Here is a 13220-nt window from a genome sequence, read left to right as displayed (position 1 = left end):
TAACTCAGACCAGACCCAAAAGAGAGTGCAGCAAACCTTGATCATACTATCACCTTATCACCTCCCGGCTTCTTACAATACACGCTCAGGAAGTGGCTATAACTTCACTGCTGGATGTTGTGTTGGGAAAAGTCGAGGGGACTTTTCGTCCGATCGTCTCTGCTGGTCATCTGAATAAGGTTAGTGGCGCACGTTATTTCTTGATCTGCTTACAATCACGACACACCCCCTTTTGTACCACTTTTGGCCGCCATAAGTGTGGCAGGGTATGCTCAGATGTGAGTCCCTTGCTCACTTTGCCACTGGATTCAAGCAAGCCGGGCTGAAGACGGCTGGAATGCCAGAAACCGGTCCTCGGAAGCTTGTTTCCGGTCCAGGGAAGACATGGCTTGGCAGTTCTTGCTGGACTGTTCCCATGAGGCACAGGGTCAGACTGATTTGCATATAGCCATGTCTGAACTGGGGTGGCAGAGTGGGCTAAAGAACGGTGATGGATTTAACCCAGATCTTTTGACTCGGTGTGAGTGTTTGATTGATTCGGATGCTCCGTCCATCACCACCCCCTTTTGTACCGGTTTTGGCCGCTATAAGTGTGGCAGGGTATGCTCAGACGGAGTCCCTTGCTCACTTTGCCACTGGATTCAAGCAAGCTGGGCTGAAGACGGCTGGAATGCCAGAAACCGGTCCTCGGAAGCTTGTTTCCGGTCCAGGGAAGACATGGCTTGGCAGTTCGGGCTGGACTGTTCCCATGAGGCACAGGGTCAGACTGATTTGCATATAGCCATGTCTGAACTGGGGTGGCAGAGTCGGCTAAAGAACAGTGATGGATTTAACCCAGATCTTTTGACTGGGTGTGAGTGTTTGATTGATTCGGATGCTCCATCCATAACCCCCCCTTTTGTACCGGTTTTCAAGTTTGAGTCAGAAAGACAGATACACACAAATAAGGAAGGGAGAAATAAAGGAAGGGAGAATGTAACAATTTCAAAGCCTAGTTGTCAGGGAAGAGGAGCTCGTCCTCAAACCTTGGTGGTTCTTCTGACAGAAGTAGGTTCTGTAACCCACTACTTATTTCTTCCGACTCACTTTCCTCTTCCAGCTCTTATTCACGGACTTTGTAGTCTGGTGGTATCAAGTGCTGATTCATTTTTATCATGGTTAACCTCTCCACGCTTTTGGGCGAGAGACTGGTCCTTCTCACAGTCACAATGGCACCAGCAGCACTGAACACACGCTCAGAAGAGATACTTGCAACCGGGCAAGCTAGATACTTTATCGCCCGCCTTCTGAGAACTGGCCATTGGCTTCTTGTCCTATACCAATACACCAATGGGCTTTGCTCCATGAACACCTCTGTTGTGTCATCCAGATAGGCCTGGACCATCCGCTCAATGTTCATTGGTGCTCTGGTTTGCTCGTCCTCTTTTTGCTTTGCGACAGCAACGGACTTTCTCATCCCTTTCTGTAGAAACCAAGCAGCTATTTTTTTGCTTGTGTCTGATGAATCAGATCCTGTTGGTGCGTTTTTTTTTATTGTTTGTGTTAGTGACTGTTGGGAAGCAAACGCACTGCTCGCATGCTGTGAAGAAGAACTTGACTCTGTAGGATGCTCAGTAGTACTTGCACTGCCCTGGGCTGGCACTGGCAGGCCTCTAATTGAGAGCCGTTTGTTTTCTAAATTAGTGGCTTCCTTGGCTATTACAGTTTTGTACTTGAAAACATCCCCTTCTGAAAAAGGAATTACTGCATTACTGTTCACAAATAATTTGTACAGTGGATCCAAAATTGTGGCAGTAATGTAATGTTGATGTGACAAAATCTTATTTTGAATCCTTGTATTCTCAGATAAGCGGCCGGCTAAGGACTTCGCAAAATTACATGCTTCACGTTTTCCTTCCACACCTTCGTATGTTTCAGACACCTCCTCCAGCTCTTGCTCAAGCATGTACAACAATGGGATTGCTTGGCTCATAGTACAGTCCTCCCTGCTGACTGCACGTGTGAAGACCTCAAAAGGAAGTAGCATCTCAGTCAGGCATTTAATGAGGTCCCATTGCCACATCTCAACAGTCATGGCTTTAACAGTAGGATCCCCTGATCTTCTTGTCAGGACATAAGCATTAAGTGGTATGTACTGCTCAAACAGCAGTTCGAGCATGTAATACGTAGAGTTCCAACGTGTTTGTACCTCCTGGATGAGTGCTTTGGCTGGCATGTTACTCTCATGTTGAATGACCCGTAGCTGCTTCTGGGCTTCAAAAGAATGATGGAAATGCGTGCAGATTCTTCTGTAAATGGTCAGTAAGTTGCTGAATTTGCTTTCATTTTTTCCGAAAGTCTTGAACCACAATGTTAATCCAGTGTGCCAAACACGGGACCCTGAAATAGCGACCATCTTCCATGGCCTTAACTACATTACTGCCATTGTCGGTGGCAACAAAACCAATATTGAGGCCTCTTGGTCGCAGCCATTCAAAGACCTTGCTGTTGAACTCATCCAAAATGTTTGCAGCAGTACGCGATTTCTCCATAGCAAACATGGCTACAGTAGCATGTTTGCGAGTATCATTAAAATTCTCAGTAGTGTCAATGCCTGTAGATATCTTGTCTCTAACACCTGAAAAAGAGATCCAGTGTGCAGTGATGCACATGTAATCTGTGGCTTGGCAACTGCTCCACATGTCTGTTGTCAGGTGGATACTATGCACAGCACTCTGCTGCCAGGCTTTTCCAAGCAATTCCAGCACGTCGTGGTTCAGTGCTGGAACAGCAACTCTGGCAAAATAGTAGCGGCTGGGAACATTCCATTTTGGGCAGAGGGTTGTCACAAATTCCAGGAAACCCATCCCTTCAACAAAAGAAAAAGGGAGAAGGTCCAGAGCTAACATTTTAGCAAGCTTAGCATTGTACAAACGTGCTATTGGGTGGTTGCGCTCGTATTTTCCCTCCTGCCTAAACATGCTAACAATGGTACACTGCTTGGTCAAGTCAAAATTTGTATAGCGCACTACTCACCCGGAGGGTCTCAAGGCGCTTGGGGGGGGGGGTTGTTACTTATCAAATAGCCAGGTTTTGAGTTGTTTTCTGAAGGAGAGGTGGTTCTGTATAAGGCGGAGGTGGGTAGGGAGAGAGTTCCAGGTTTTGGCCGCCAAGTAGGAGAAAGATCTTCCTCTCATGGTGGTTTTAAGGATACATGGAATCGTGGCGAGGGCTTGATTGGACGATCGTAGTTGGCGGGTGGGGGTGTAAACGGTCAGGCGCGTGTTGAGGTATTTGGGTCCTAGGTCGTAGAGGGCTTTGTGTGCGTGGGTGAGAAGACGGAACGTTATTCTCTTGTTGACGGGGAGCCAATGAAGGTCTCTCAGGTGACCGGAAATGTGGTTGTGGCGGGGTATGTCTAGGATGAGTCTGGCGGAGGCGTTCTGAATGCGTTGGAGTTTCGGTGGGGATCTATCGGAAGATCTTTTTGAGCATGCGTAGGATGTTAAAGCATGATGATGAGATGGTGTTGACTTGTCTGGTCATCGAGAGGGAGGAGTCTAGAATGAATCCCAGGTTGCGAGCATGGTCCGTTGGTTTGGGTGCGCTACCTAGGGCAGGTGGCCACCATGAGTCGTCCCAAGCGGAGGGTGATGATCCTAGGATGAGGACTTCCGTCTTTTCTGAATTTAGTTTTAAGCGGCTGTTCTTCATCCATTCGGCTACATCTTTCATCCCTTCGTGTAGGTTGGTTTTAGCGGTGTTTGGGTCTTTGGTGAGGGAGAGGATCAGCTGTGTGTCATCAGCATAGGAGATGATGTTGAGGTTGTGTTGGCGTGCGATGGATGCAAGGGGGCTCATGTAGATGTTGAAGAGAGTGGGGCTGAGTGAGGAGCCTTGGGGAACGCCGCAGATTACTTCGGTGGTCTCTGATCTGAAAAGGGGGAGGCGGACTCTCTGGGTTCTTCCGGCGAGGAACGATATGATCCAATCCAATGCTTTTCCTTGTATTCCGATGTTGTTGAGGCGTTGTACAAGGGTGCTATGACAGACCGTGTCATACGCTGCGGAGAGGTTCAGGAGGATCAGGGCAGCTGTTTCCCCGTTGTCGAGTAGTGATCGGATGTCGTCTGTGGCTGCGATGAGGGCGGTCTCGGTGCTGTGTTTGGCTCGAAAACAGGACTGTGAGGGGTCGAGGGAGCCGTTAGACTCGAGGAAGGCGGTGAGCTGATTGTTGACGGCCTTCTCTATGACTTTGGCAGAGAAAGGGAGGAGCGAGATGGGACGGTAGTTCTTAAGTTCAGTGGGGTCTGATGTAGGTTTCTTCAAGAGGGCACTGAGTTCGGCATGTTTCCAGCTTTCCGGGAAGGTAGTGGTGTTGAGGAAGCAGTTGATGATATTCCGGAGGTGGGGTGCGATGATGGAGTCGGCCTTGTTGAAGATGTGGTGGGGGTATGGGTCGGTTGGTGATCCAGAGTGAATGGAGTTCATGATGCGGATGGTGTCTTCGGTGCTGATCGGGTTCCAGGCGTCAAGGGTGGTGGTGGGGGGCTTCAGTTCGGTGGTAAGGGGGTGGACTGGTCGCCGAAGCTGTTATGTATGTCAGCGATTTTACTGTGGAAGAACGAGGCTAGAGAGACGCAGAGGCCTTGAGAGGGAGTGATGTTGTTGGTGTCGGCGCTGGGATTGGTAAGCTCTTTGACGATGCTGAAGAGTTCCTTGCTGTTGTGGGCGTTGTTGTCGAGTCGCTCCTTGAATGCTGATTTCTTGGTGGATCGGATCAGCTGGTGGTGTTTGCGGGTGGCCTCATTGAGGGCGGTTATGTTGTCTGTGGTTGGGTTTCTTCGCCAGGCTTTCTCGAGGGTGTGGCAGTTCTTTTTGGAGTTCTTGAGGTCATCATTGAACCAAGAGGCTTTTTTGCTACCTGGCTTGTTGTCTTGCTTTTTCAGGGGAGCTAATTCGTCGGCGCAGTGGGTGATCCATTGTGCGAGATTGATGGCTGCTTGATTTGGGTCCGATGATTTGGCGAGAGGGTTTTGGTTTAGCGATGTGGTGAGCTGGTCGGTGGTAAGTTTGCTCCAGTTTCTGCGGGGGACTTGTGGTGGGGGTGGTGAGTCATGGTCTTTCTGAAGTTGAAATGTACGCAGCTGTGGTCCGTCCAGTGGAGTCCTGTGGCGTGATTGAAGGAGACATGCTTGCTGGAGGAGAAGATCGGGTTGAGCGTGTGTCCGGCGTAGTGGGTGGGGGTATTCACCAGTTGTTTGAGTCAGAGATTGGAGAGGTTGTCCAGAAGGGTGATGGTATTGCTGTCATTGTTCTTTTCCAGGTGGAAGTTGAGGTCCCCTAGGAGAATGTAGTCCTCGGAGGGGAGAGCGTGTGGGCTGATGAAGTCAGTGATGTCTTCGCAGAATTGTGTGCGGGGTCCTGGTGGTCTGTAGATGAGGGTGCCTCTAAGTGTGGTTTTGGGGTCAGTGTGTATCTGGAAGTGGAGGTGTTCGGCGGCTGTGAGGGTGTCATCGAAGCAGGTCGTGATGCGGATGGTTTTCTTGTGGACGATGGCGTTGCCTCCTCCTGTCTGGTTGATGCGGTCCTTTTGGATGATCTTGTAACTGTCCGGGATGGCTATGGCGATGTCGGACGCTGATGAGGCGTTCATCCAAGTTTCTGTAAGAAAGGCGATGTCCGGCGTGGTTTTGTCTAGTAGGTTCCATAGTTCAATGGCGTGTCTGTGGATCGAACGGGTGTTGAGCAGGATGCACTTCAGGTGGTTGTTGTCGGAGCTCTGTTTGGCGTTTGTGGATATAGTGTGGGTGTTGAAGCAGTCGAACTTGCAGGATTGGCAGGTGACGTAGTACAGAAGGACGTCCGTCTGGCAGTCGAACAGGCGATGAATGATGACAGACACCTCCTCTTCAGTCTTTTGTGCACCTACAAGCAAAGAAGGCAGAACAACATCAGTCGAATATGGATTATTTTTAGCTTTAATTACTACTAGAAGTATTAGTACATCCAGTAAGAGTAAGAATAGCAAATAATTAAAATGCAAATGTAGTGGTGGTGGAACTTGTTTATCCTTAATGTGTGCATCATTTTGGATGGATGCAGCATCAGTGACCTGCAGCAGATAGCAATGGGGAAGTGAACAGGAGTAAGACAACAGGAACAATGGCAAGACACAGGCCAATTTGTCAAAAACAGAACAGCACACTACTACTACCACCACAGCTCCACATGGGCACTCATCACAGGTACATGGGTAAAGGCCAGAAAAAAATAAACTCAAGCAGGCCTATATCCCTCCCTATATTTCCAGAAAAAGGAGGATGCCTACATCACAGCTTAATGCAAAAAAGAAAATCCCCATGACTACAAGGTTTGAAAGTTACACAACAACACAAACAACAAAGGCATTTGGAGTTTTCCCCCAAACAGTTAACTTCACCCCAAACACCACATTTCAAAATTCAATGCATTGCCACCCATGCCATAAATGATGTTAAATTCAACAGACAAAATGGAAACCGCTACATCAAGCATCCCCGCTGACTATCTCAGGGACTCTAGGCCTACTGGCCGAAAAAAATCACACAACTTTGTAGGCCTGCGGCAAAAAAACTAAACCAGGATGGAAGGTCACACAAAATGGCCACCCCCCACATGGCCTGGCCAGTGCCACCCCCAAAAACATGAAAAGAAAGAGAAGAAAGACAATACATTCCTATGGCAAAAGGACAATGCTTGGCTTGACAAAATGGCCGCCAAGCCGCCCACATGGTCAGGCCACCCTCAAACAACAAGGTACATAGAGGACAGAAACAGTAAGTGGTCCATGCTCCAAAAACTACAAGCAAATGTCAACCTGAGGAGTTTCTTTTAGCAAAATGAACAGCATCTAGATTTTCGGGAACGTTTTAGGCAACTCGAGGGATATTGCTCCCGAGAATGTAAATTCGGCGTGTTCGGCGGCGCGAACTGTACAAAATGTCGTGATTGCGCGCCCGAGCACGCACATTGAGCGCGCGAAGAAGACAAAAACTGTAAGGTCGCATTGTAGCAGTGTGCAAAGTTACCAAAAGTACGAGAGCTGAATTCTAGGGTTACCTAGTGCGCAGGAAAAAGCCATATTATTCAACACACACCCAAAACCTGCAATTCAACACCAAAAACACATGTTGCTAATTAATCCAAAGCCATCCATGACCTACATGATGTTACACTTACAACCTAAACACCCCTATAACAGTTGAACAACTTTCATGCACCCATGATGAGGAGGACTGTAGTACCCTTGGGTCTACCTACTGGCACAGTAGGCCACAAGCTTTGCGGCCTATGGCAAAAACACAGAGGCAGCTACTAGTACCAGGAATTAAAATGGCCGCCCCCACCTGGCCTGGCCACCCCCAAAAACATGAAAAGAAAGAGAAGACAGACAATACATTCCTATGGCAAAAGGACAACGCTTGGCTTGACAAAATGGCCGCCAAGCCGGCCACATGGTCAGGCCACCCTCAAACAACAAGGTACATAGAGGACAGAAACAGTAAGTGGTTCATGCTCCAAAAACTACAAGCAAATGACAACCTGAGGAGTTTCTTTTAGCAAAATGAACAGCATCTACATTTTCTGGAACGTTTTAGGCAACTCGAGAGATATTGCTTGCGAGAATGCAAATTCGGCGTGTTCGGCGGCGCGAACTGTACAAAACGTCGTGATAGCGCGCCCGAGCACGCACATTGAGTGCAGGAAGAAGACAAAAACTGTAAGGTTGCGTTGTAGCACTGTGGAAACTTACCAAAACAGTACAGGCCTCCCTCAATAATAATTTTTAAGAAAGATTGAGAAGCACAGAAAACTGTAGTTGAAAAATAAAAAAATAAAAAAAACATTTATAGTACACCAATTCTCAAACTTACTTGTGAAAGAAAAGTTCAAATCCAAAATTCCTCAATAAATCCAATTAAATGCTATGATGCAGCAGACAAACACAAACAGTGATCCTTCCAGCTCCAATTCCAAATGAAAGTGAACACCATATGGACAAAGCACTGGGAGGAGCCTGGTGGACAGGAACAGGAAGTTGGTGACTCAGGGGCACTTCCTTTCTCTTGAAAAAAAGAGTAGAAACAAAAAGAGGACTCCTAGCCCAAAAAAAATACAGCCAAATCACAATCTGAGGGGTTAAATGAACATTTTTGAGAAAATTTTAACATGCTCGAGAGATATTCTGTGCCAGATTGCAGTTTCTGCGTGTTCGGAAACGCGATCTTACCTACATAGCGCTGTAAGGAAGATTGCGCGTCCTAATGACGTGTTCGCGCGTCCGAATGACGTTATCGCGTTCTCACAGTCGGATTGGATTGTGCGGCCGGATTCCAAACATCGTAGCGAACGCGACCGGGAGAGAAAAGCGAGAAAGCAAACGCAGAACCATGGTAAGTCATAACTGCGCACGCGAGAATGCTATTGTGTGCGCAAGGAAGAAAAATTACTACGCTACGCTGTAGATTGCGAAGTAGTCGGTACATCATGAAGTTGCTGCACAAAACTTTCCAGGATCAATCGAATTGGAACTGGGACTACAAAGTCCAATGAGTATATCGCTTCCTCTTAAATCTAAAACAACAACGACATGGCAACAGCTCTTGCAGAGAAAAACCCAGGGCTTTTTTAGTCTATGATAAGGCCCGTCTGAACTCCTTAAAGGGGGCTAACGGTGTCATGTTCTTCGCCAAACCTGACTTCTGTCACACAACGTTAGAGCGCAGATGGCATCTGCGCAAACTTATAACCCCATTCTAACCCCATTTCATCAAAGAGTTTTCGGAGAATAATATAGGGTCCGCAGCAGTGAGAACCATATGGGATGCAATGAAGGCGGGTATCCGAGGGGAAACCCTGCAGTACTCTATACAGAAGAACAAAAAAGTGAAAGAACAGCTTTTGAGGGTGCAAGATAAGATGAAAAAGGCAGAGGAGAAATTAATCCTGGCATTTAAGCGGGTGTTGAAATTGAAGCTGCTCAATTAGAAGTAATAGCCAGTATTGGAGAAATAGGGCCTATATTTTCTGAGAAAACCGCCACGAAATGGGCTTCTGCTAGAGGAAAAAATATATAAATGTGGCAATAGTATTGGCCATCAACTTGCCCTCAGGATCAGACAACAGGTGTCTTCCAGTGAAATTCTATCAATCCAACTTACCTCTGGCGAGATCACGAAGGATGCAACCAAGATTTGCAAGGCATTCTGTGAGTTTTACCAGAATCTCTATTCCAAGGACAATACAGGGCCTTTAAAACTGAGAGAGGATGAAAGTTCGTTATATCTGGACCAAATCACTCTAGCGGAGCTTAGTGTAAAAGATCATGACCAACTTGAGGAATCTCCTGCATGGGATGAGGTAGCTAAAGCCCTGGCAAGCCTTCCTGATGGGAAAGCGGTTGGTACTGATCACATCCCGGTTGAGTGCTACAAAATATTTCCCCGTTAGTTAAATACTCTTCTTACTCTATTGGTAGTTTCTATTTTTAATGGTGCACCTCCACCAGATTCCTGGTCCAACGCCAAGATAGTAATATTCCCAAAAAAGGATAAACCTCCACTTGAAATGGGATCGCAGCGACCAATAACTTTAATCAAATGTGATTCTCAAATATATGCAAAACTCTTTGCAACAGGACTATCCCTAAGAATAAAGCCCCTGGTGGCACAGTGACAACAGGGGTTTATCCTAAAAAAAACATGACGAAACATATCCGCAGGGCCATCACCTTGCTAGACGCATCTCAGGTATCAGGACACCCAATCTCACTAATCCTACTCTACGCTGAAAAGCATTTGATTGGGTCTCCTGGTCATTTCTCTGGGTTTTTATGAGAAAAATGTGCTTTGGGCCTGAGGCAATTCGAGCCATACAAGCTCTCTATAGTAATCCCACAGATAACATATCAATTGATGGGATTCTGATGGAGCAGATTAAAATCTCACGGGGACTCGACAAGATTGTCCTTGTTCACCTCTGCCCTTAACCCTTTATATAGATCCTTTTATAAAGGCAATAGAAAACAATCAATCTATTCGAGCGGTGAGCAGGCTTGGGCTAGATACTAAAATCATGGCTGATGCCGGCGACCTGGCGTAGTGACCCCTGACCCTTTAAGTGCTGTTAATGCTCTAGAGTAAGAGGCAAAAAAGTTTGGGAAAATCTCGGGGTACGCCCTCAATCAAGGCAAAACCCGGATTATTATAAACAACTCCTCGCCTGCTCCACTGAGGTGCCTCTTCCCCTTACTCTTATGCAGCATCTTGTTGCATTAGATATCTATGTCCCCCATTCAGACCGTGTTGTGCTGCCACATCCAATTACTCCCTTGCCTACGCCGGACATTGACTCTCTCCCCTCTGGTCCTTCATCTCCCCCCCACACTGCCTCTGCTTATCTCCTCAACACTCGCTCGGCAGGCAAACACCAACTTGACCTGTTTAACCTTCTTACCACAGACTCCCCAGATTTTCTGTTTCTTACGGAAACATGGTTTTCGGAGGCTTCCCTCCCCGACATCCTAGCCATCCTTCCCCATTCTTATTATGCCCTCCGGGCCGATCGCCCCGCGGACAAGACTGGGGGGGGCGTTGCCATGATTGTCCGATCCTCTATTCAATTTCAGCTACTCCCCCAAACACACATTGCTGGAGTGGACTTCTTGGTCGCTCGCTCCTCCAATCTGCCTACACCGCTCACTGTTGTCCTTGTTTATCGCCCTCCCCTGAACATGCCCCTGTTTGTGGCCTCCCTACAGGAACTCCTCGCCACGCTGGTGGTTAACAACTCCTCTGTTCTCCTGCTTGGGGATTTTAACTACTGGCCTGGCGACCCGAGGGAGGACTCAGCATCCAAGGACTTCACGGCCACTCTCCTCTGCCTCAACCTGAACTCCCATGTTCTGGTCCCTACCCACAATCTTGGACACATCCTGGACCAAGTGTGGTCATCTCAGGACATAGTTTCCTCTCCCAGCATCCTCCCATGTACATGGTCCGACCATTCTCTCATTTCCTTTTCTATCACTATTGGCCCTCCTCACAAGCCCCCTCGTCCCAAGAATGTCTTTGCCCGTAGTTGGAATCATGTTGATTTGGCCTCCCTTTCTCTCTCCCTTGCTTCCTCTCCCCCTGACCTCACTGACACTTCCCTTGACTCTCAGGCCGTTGCAGTTGGTAATTGGCTTTCCTCCGCATGTGATTTGGTAGCCCCCCTTAAGTTAGTCAAGTCCATTCGCCCTCATGAGGCTCACCGTTGGTTTAGCCCGGAGCTCAAGACTCTCAAATTGGAGCTTAGACGCTCAGAGCGCCTTTGGCGTCGTGGCTACTGCCCTGACCTCAAGGCCAAATACAAATTACTTCTTAGGGAGTACAAGAAAGCCATCCTGACCACTAAGACCAAATACTTCTCCGAACAAGTGGCGCTCTCGGCTAATAAATCCAAAGAAATCTTTTCTTTGGTTAAGAACTTGGCCACTTCTGATCGTGCTTGCCCTCACTTCACTCCCTCCCAGGTCCTTTGCTCCTCTCTTAACAACTTCTTCATTGAGAAGATTGTTAATATTAAATCTAACATCCTGGTCACTCCTTTTACTCCTCCTCACTCTGTCCCCTCTGCGCCCAAATCTTCTTTCTCTTCTTTCCCTCCCCTTTCCTTGGACGCTTTTCTAGCTCTGCTCACAAAAATCAAGTCTGGCTCCCCCACTGACTGTGCCCCTGCCCGTATTCTCAAAACCCTTTTTTCTTCCTGCCCTGACACCCCCCTCTCTCTTCTTAATGCTTCTCTTTCCACTGGATTGGTCCCTTCTTCATTTAAATCTGCTATTGTTTCTCCCATTCTTAAAAAACCTGGTCTTGATTCTTCTCTTCCCTCTAACTTCAGACCTATCTCTCTTCTTCCCTATCTTGCTAAAATTCTCGAATCTTATGTTACTTCCTGTCTTTCTGCTTATGTTGAACGGAACCAGCTTTTGGCCTCTCACCAGGCCGGTTTCCGTTCAGGTCATTCGACCGAAACCGTGGTGTTAGCCGTCCTTGACGAGCTTAAAGCCAAGGCCGACGTCAACTCTCCCCAAGCTTTGATCCTCCTCGACTTGTCCGCTGCGTTTGACACGGTCGACCATAACATTCTTCTGGACCGTGTCAGCGCAGCGGGCATACGAGGCACTGTCTTCTCCTGGATCACTTCCTTTCTGACAGGCCGTTCTCAAGCTGTTCACCTTTCTGGCTTTTCTGCTTCCCCCCTCCCGGTGCCCTGTGGGGTCCCCCAGGGTTCCTCTCTTTCTCCCCTTCTCTTCAATCTCTACATTCACCCTCTTATTTCTTCCCTTCTTGAGCTGGGGGTCTCTGTGTATAACTACGCTGACGACCTCCAGCTCGTCTTTGATCTTTCCTCATCTTCTCACGCTTTATCTTTTTTTCATTCCACCATGGTTTTCATCTCTGGGTGGATGAGCGCCAACCACCTCAAGCTCAATCCCGATAAGACTGAGCTTGTTCTGATTGGCGGCTCATCCAACCCCTGGTCCTCTGCTTTCTGGCCTCCCATTCTTGGCCCTTCCCCCACCCCTGTTCCTTCCGTTAAAACCTTGGGCATCAAGGTTAGACAGGACCTGTCCATGCACGGCCAGGTCAGTGCCGTGGTGTCCTCCTGTTTTCTCTCCCTCCGGATGATCCGGAAAATCTCTCGTTTCTTTTCTCTTGACTCCCTTAAAATTATTATTTCTGCCCTCATCACCTCCCGCCTTGATTACGGCAATAGCTTGTTCGCCGGCATTCCAGCTTATGAAACCCGCCGCTTACAAGCTATCCAGAATCAGGCCGCTCGTCTCATCTTTCACTTGCCCAAAACCCATCACATCACTCCCGTCCTTAAATCCCTTCACTGGTTGCCCATCTTGCAGAGATCCCTGTTCAAATTAGGGTGCCTTGTTTATCGGGCCCTTGATCACTCTGGACCGGCTTTCATCAATTCTCTGGTTTCTCTTCACACCCCTGCCCGCACTCTCCGTTCTTCATCTTCTGCCCTCCTCACTGTTCCCCGCTTTCGCAAATCTCGCACCGGTGGTACCCGTTTTTCTGTTCTTGCCCCCCGGTTCTGGAACTCCCTTCCTCTCTCTATGCGTTCGATCCCTATCTTTTCCCACTTTCGTAAAGCGCTAAAAACTTTCCTGTTTGCCCAGGCCTACCCCTGCTAAT

The sequence above is a fragment of the Lissotriton vulgaris genome, chromosome 2_1, assembly GCF_964263255.1.
Source record: "Lissotriton vulgaris chromosome 2_1, aLisVul1.2, whole genome shotgun sequence".
Taxonomy (NCBI): Eukaryota; Metazoa; Chordata; class Amphibia; order Caudata; family Salamandridae; genus Lissotriton; species Lissotriton vulgaris.
This window is presented reverse-complemented; position numbering follows the sequence as displayed.